The following is a 7,051-nucleotide window of genomic DNA, read 5'->3' as shown; positions in this document are numbered from 1 at the left end:
CCTGTGTCTCTGATTAAGTCATTTCATCTCTGTCAAGATTCCTTAACAGTAAAGTAAACTAATAGTATGTCATCTCTTTCAAGGGATTTTTTTTTTTTTTTTTTTTTTTTTTTTTTGAGTTAATGAGCGTGCAGTGAGCAATTTAAGGATCAAACATACTGGGCAAAAGACTAAATTTTTATTATAGTGGATACTCGCAGCCTTATGTAATCTGCCAGTCTAAACCATGTGCTGCTTTGGCACATGCTTTACTGAAAATAGCAGACCAGTTTGTGAGCTGGCACAATTTCAACATAGCAGATGGACATGCAACGAAATAACTAGCAAAGAGACCTTGTTTCAACATCAAATATGTTTCCGTAGGGCCAGATTCTTGGGCAAAGTTGTTTTAGCGATCTGGTTGCAACTAAGGTAAGATGGTATATTTCCTTTGCATTTAGCCTTCACTAACTGTTTCTATATATTTTAGGGAGTTAGTTCAGTTATTTCAGATACTGAAATATTTGTATTTGAAAATCACAATAACTTGAACTCTTTTAGTTTGGAATTTTGAAACACCAGCAAAGGATGAGGCTTAAATAATACTTGGATTGTCGCTTTATGAGAAACTATAATTATCTAGCTGGCCACTCAATAAAATGGTAGATTTCTTGAACAGTGTATCATGATACTCTTCAGTCAATGTTCTTTAACCTTGTGTCTGAAAGGAATGATGTTAACTGAGCTTTTTACTAAATGAGAATATTCCAGATATTATTGGCTAGCTCTTTTGAATGGTAATACATTCACATGGCAATTTAAGAGTAAAACTGTAAAATTAATGGAAACATCAAATAATTTTCAGTTATTGTCAAATATTATAACAATTAAAACAAGAGAAATTTATGCTAAATATGTCTTTCGGGATAAACGAATGCCTTAAATTTAATAGTATAGTACATACATTAAATAAATAAATTATTTAAATGATTTGAATGCATTTTGTTCAGTAATGTTTAAATATATGATTTGTTATGGGTATACATTTCATTTCAATTCCTGGATACATCATAACCCATCAGCACTGAAAAGCTTTTTGAACATTAAGAGCAACTAAAGTAATACATGCATATGATAAAAAAGCATCAGACAATAAAAAGTACAAGTTTTCCTCCTACTGGAAAACCACTAGCACCTCTGAGACTATGTAACTGCTTAATAGTTTTAAGTGTATTCTTTCAGAAACATTTGATATGTATGTTTTAAAATTTATATTAGTATTTAATATTTTTATATATTTTAAATAATGTCCTGAAACTCTGCATATGACAATTCATATTTTTGTTTTTAATAGCTTTATATTAATTATTATATAAAAGAACCTTAAGTTATCTAAACAGACCCACATTAGTGGCCATTTTAATATCTGGCAAGGGTCACTTTACTGATCTTTTTCTGAAATTTCCTGGATATTGTCACATATTTATTTTCCTTGATGAACCCCAGTGTTATTTTGTCAAGTGTTCCTCCAAATAAAAAGGTGGATGGAGTTTTCATTTCTATTGAATAGTATTTATGAATTTAATTTAGGGAGAATTATAAAATACAGTTTTAATCAAAGAACATGTTTTTTTTACTATTCATTCAAGATTATTGATATCTTTCAGTTACATGTTTGTCACGCAATATATCAGATTTGTAATCTTTCTTTTTAATAAAGTCAGTAGATTTCTAGTTAGGTATACTCTTGATTATTATCATCATTGATGCCAACCCAATTAACAACAGAACTTTTTCTTTCTCTCTATCTTAACTTGCCACTGTTTGAATATAGGAAAACTGCTGTTTATATGAATTGGCTAACCATTCACTTTTGTTTACATTCTTTTATTGTTTGTAATTTGTGGTATATTCTCTTGAGTTTTCTTGCTTATATAGTCATAACATCCGCAAAAAGTGTTAAATTTCTATTCTCTTTTCAATTTTATATTCCATGCATTTCCTTCTCTTCTCTAATTGCACTGGCTAGAATTTCCAAAATATTGTTCAATAATACTGGTAAAGTAAGGATCTGTTTCATTTCTATCACTTTAATAAAATATGTTTAAATTGTTAAGCTTTATGTTGGCATTGGTTTGTGATAGCTCAATCCCTGTTATATTATTCTGTGAAGATATAGATATTAATTTTCTTCTATGAAGGCATCTATTTTCATATAATATTAAGGGTTTATTTATTTATTTATTTACTTTGCTTATTTTAAGAGGTAGATTTTACAGTTTCTTTTCAATTATGTATTTCTCACCTTTCCCATGAATTTTACACTCCATTGAGTTTAAGTTGGACCATGTCACTTGATTGGACCAATGATACACGGGTACAGACATTTTTAATGGGTTTATATTGTTTTACTAACCCTGATCCTTTGACCTATACCATGGGGGCCACATGTTCTAGATAAGTTACTCCTTCAGCCTGAATCTAGTTAGTTCAGCCCAGCTCTGCATTGCCTAGTAGAGTTCATAGATTACAGCTGTAAAGCAACCCACAGAACTCACAGAATGTGAGTGAGGAACAGAGTAGCTAAATATTTATTTGGTCTTATCAATAACTAATTTCAATCTTAATAAGTGTCTTTGTGTATATGTTAGTTACTATATTATTTTAGTATGTTTTCTGAAAAGAAATAATCTTTATATGTCTAAAATGAAATCCATCTGCACACAGAATGTAATTTTTTATATACAGCATAAATAATATACTTTTTTGTAATTTTTTAAAATTGAATTTTAAAAAAAATTCTAATTATTTTTCAGATCTGGTCAATAGGAAGTACTTTTTTGCAACTTGATATCATTTTAATAAGTAATATTTTTGTATTGCTATTTTGGTTTGCTGGTTTGACTTTTGTGTCTTCATCCAGTTTTGCTATCAGTGCTATGATAGAGTCAAAAAAATCAATTTAGAAGCTTTGTTCTTAAAATTATGTTTTGGATACATTTAAATAGCATTTTAATTTGTTTATTCACTTACAATACAGGCCTTTATTTTTTTATTTTTGGGAGTGGTTTGATAGATGTTTTATTATCATGTTAGTTTACTGGTCTATTAGAAATTTAGGTGTATTTTGCTAAAGACTCATTTCACTTAAATTTTCAAGTTTATTTCTATAGTGTTTTACAAATTACTCTTTCATAATTTTTATTTTGTTCTTATAGCTATTTCTTCATCTTCATTTTATATATTCTTTATTTGCTTAGACTACTTATATTGATCCCTGCTTTTATTCTTATGTATATATTGCCTAATCTCTGCAGTGGCCAAAAAAATTTTTAAATAGAAATTATACTAATTATCCTTCTGATTAATCACAGCTAGATGATTTTCATTGAAACTGCCATTACCATACCATCTTGCAATACACTTCTATTCCCTTCATTAAATCTGGCTTTCTTTCTGGACTTGGAAAACATCAAGCTTACCCCTGCCTTTGGGCCTTTGCATTTGCTCTTTCCTCTACTTAGAATATTCTTCCTCCAGAACACAGGTTCTCAACTGTGTCTATACACTGAAATAACTTGGAGTGTTACAAAAGAAGACTGATGCCAAGAACCTGCCCTCAGATATCCTGATTTAATTGATTTGAAAGCAGCTTGAGAAATGAGATTTTAAAAACTTTTCAGGTGCTTCTAATGTGTGGAAAACCATGGCCTTAGGCCATTCTCATCCATGACTCTCAGCCATGGATGAGAATGAAAATTCCAAACACTAAAGGGGTATAATATAAAACAATGCACATGCTCCAACCCAAATTGACGAAATAAGAATTTTGGAGATTGGATGAGGGAACAGTCAAGAGTATTTTTTAAAATTTCCAGGATGATTCCAATATGCAGCTAGGGTAGAGGAATACTGTCTTAAATGTTTTTATAATGGCTCCTACCTGTTCTTAGATAACAATTCAAAAATTACTGGAGAAAAGTTTTACTTGACCGTATTATGTAACATATCTCCATATTATGAGTCCTTAACCCCCATATAGATTATATCTATTTTTTAGAACTTACCACTATTAAAAGGTATTTTATCCATTTATTCATTTATATATTTTTTGTCTGATTTCTTCTGCTAAATTGTATTTTTCATGTATTATTAATTCTTATGACCCAACTGCCTAAAAAATAAATTTAATAAATTGTACTCTCTTTATTTTGTTTTATTTAGTAGAATTGATAAAATCTGTTATTAATATTGTTACATTTTTAAAGAATTTTTTGATGCATTTTTTCTCCACCATACTGAGTTTGTATCATTGTATTATTGCTTTAGATGACTCCTATATATAGTACAGAGTTGGTTATAGTTCCAACTAGTCTTGAAATTGAGAGAACATTTCAGTTGTTTGTTTTAGTCTTTTGGCATGTAGATGGCTTTTTTTGTTAATATTTATATCTGGTAATTTTCAAAAAATTACAGATTAGCATTAGTTATGAATTGGGTGGTTGTAAGAAAAATACCCAGTTTTTTTGTATAAAGAAGAACTTCAGTGAAAATTTAAGCATTGTTGAGAAAAATTGCAAAGCCAAGAAAGACTTTCAGGTATAAGTGTTCCTAGAAATGCATTACTTTGTAAAAGATCAGATAGTTGTGGGTGTGTGGTCTTATTTCTGGTTTCTTTATCCTGTTCCATTGATCTATGTATGCGTTCTTGTACTAGTACCATGCTGTTTTGGTTACTGTAGCCTGGTAGTAGAGTTTGAAGTTGGGTAGCATGATGCCTCTAGCTTTGTTCTTTTTGCTTAGGATTTTCTTGGTTATTTGGGCTTTTTTTGGTACCATATGAATTTTTAAATAGTTTTTTTCTAATTCTCTGAAGAATGTCAGTGGCAGTTATATGGAAATAGCATTAAATCTATAAATTGCTTTGGGCAATGTGGCTATTTTCACAATATTGGTTCTTCCGATCTATGAGCATGGAAAATGTTTTTCCACTTGTTTGTGTTCCTTCTGATTTCTTTGAGGAGTAGTTTGTAGTTCTCCTTGAAGAGGTCCTTCACTTCCCTTGTTAGCCGTACTCCTAGGTATTTTATTCTGAAAATATTCAATACTTAATCAATGGTGCTGGAAGAACTGGCTAGCCATATGTAGAAAATTGAACCTGGACCCCGTTTTTACACCATATACAAAAATTAACTCAAGATGTATTAAAGACTTAAATGTAAATCCCAAAACTACAAGGACCCTAGAAGAAAACCTAGGCAATACCATTCAGGACATAAACACGGGCAAAGATGTCATGACAAAGATGCCAAAAGCATCTGCACCTTAAGTCCTAAACAAAATATTTAAAATATTATAAGGGAGTTCACTAAAAGAGGGAAAGCAGTCTTAATTGCAACCAAAGATAATAAATGGGAGTACCTGTAACAGAATGATACTTAAATTTATAGATAACTTTTTAAGAGCAACATAAGAAGACAAAATTAATGGGAGAAAATATTTTAAGGTGCTGGGAAAATATTTATCATGTGTCAATTATATAGCTAATTTATTATTAAAAAGAAATAGAACATCTAAATCAGAAAGGAGAAAATAAAATTGTCTCTGTTTGCAGATATCATCTTATATGTAGAAAATCCTAAATATTCCACAAAAGTGTATTAACTGTAGATGATTTTGTAAAGTTGCAGGATACAAAATCAATATACAAAATAAGTAGTGTTTCTATACATGAAACAAACTATCTGATAAAGAAAGTAAGAAAACAATTCCACATAAAATAACATCAAAAAACACTTAGAAATAATTTTAACTAAAGAGTGAAAGATTTGTATGATGATGGAAGAAGATACAAGTAAATGAAAAGGTAACTTGTGTTTATGGATCAGAAAAATTAGCATTTTTTAAATATCCAACTGCACAAAATGATCTACAGATTTAGTGCAATCCCTATAAAAATTTCAGTGACAATGTTAAGAAAATAGCACTATCCTCAAGTTCACACAGGACCACAGAAAACCCTAAAAAGCCAAAGCAAGAGGCATCACACTACCTGATATCAAAATCAGCTACTAAGATATAGTAAACAAAACAGGATAGCACTGGTACATATCAGTGGAACAGAGGAGAGAATGCAGAAATAGATCCAGTCATTTATGGTCAAATTATCTTCAACACAATTGCCCAGAACACACAATCTCTTCAAAAAAAGGTGCTGGGAAAACTGGATATTCACATGTTGGTCCCATATTTTGGCTACTGTAAATAATGTGGCAATAAACATGGGAGTGCAAAGATCTCTTTGACACACTGATTTCATTTTTTAAAAAAAAATACATGTTCAGTAGTGGGATTGCTGGGTAACATGGCAGTTCTATTTTTTAAACTTGGTTTAAAATGGTTAAGGAAAATGTGATATATACACACAACGGAATACTATTCAGCCTTAAAAAAAAAAAGAAAATTCTGTGATTTGTGACAACATGAGTTAACTTGGAGGATATTATGCAAGGTGAAATGAAGCCAATCACAGAAAGACAAATGCCTCACAATTTCATTTATATGTGAAATCTAAAAAAGTTTAACTCATAGAAGTGGAGTAAAATGGTGGTTACTGAGTGAGGTGGTGGGGGACAGGGAGGTGGTCAAAGGATACAAAATTTGAGTTGTACAGGAGGAATAAGTTCAGGAGATATATTGTAAAATATAATAATTATAATTAATAACAATGCATTGTACAATTGAAAATTCTTGAGAGTAGATTTTACATGTTCTCACCATAAAAAAGATAAGTATGTGAGATAATGAATATGTTAATGAACTTGATTTGCACATTCCATAAATACAACTTTACTGGCACATCATGCTTTTTACCCTACAAATATACAAATTTTTTCCAGTGATAAAACCAAATATTTGTTTTTAAAGAATGAAAATGAGATAGGAACAGAACAATACTTACATGCCAGTCCCAAAAGAATGACTATATGATATAAATCAGAAAGAAAGAAATTAAAGGAAGGAAAAAGGAATGAGATCTACAAAGCAAAGATGAACAAATTATATATAATAT

At 30.2% G+C, this 7,051-nt stretch overlaps 1 long non-coding RNA gene across 2 annotated transcripts in view; it reads left to right on the top strand.

The window, feature by feature from the left end:
• Window positions 1-334: 334 nt before the first annotated feature.
• The window catches only part of LOC108538770 (uncharacterized), a 145,066-nt gene continuing 138,349 nt past the window's right edge, over window positions 335-7,051 (top strand). Inside the window, exon 1 of one of the 2 annotated variants that reach the window (XR_001888187.1) lies at window positions 335-411. This is a non-coding gene — a long non-coding RNA (uncharacterized LOC108538770). The remainder of the gene's footprint in view (window positions 412-7,051) is intronic. The other variant, XR_001888188.1, reaches the window with a different exon arrangement.

The sequence above is a fragment of the Rhinopithecus bieti genome, unplaced genomic scaffold (assembly GCF_001698545.2).
Source record: "Rhinopithecus bieti isolate Rb0 unplaced genomic scaffold, ASM169854v2 scaffold_15113, whole genome shotgun sequence".
Classification (NCBI taxonomy): domain Eukaryota; kingdom Metazoa; phylum Chordata; class Mammalia; order Primates; family Cercopithecidae; genus Rhinopithecus; species Rhinopithecus bieti.
Note: the sequence above shows the minus strand (reverse complement) of the source record. Positions and strands in the feature narration are given on the sequence as shown.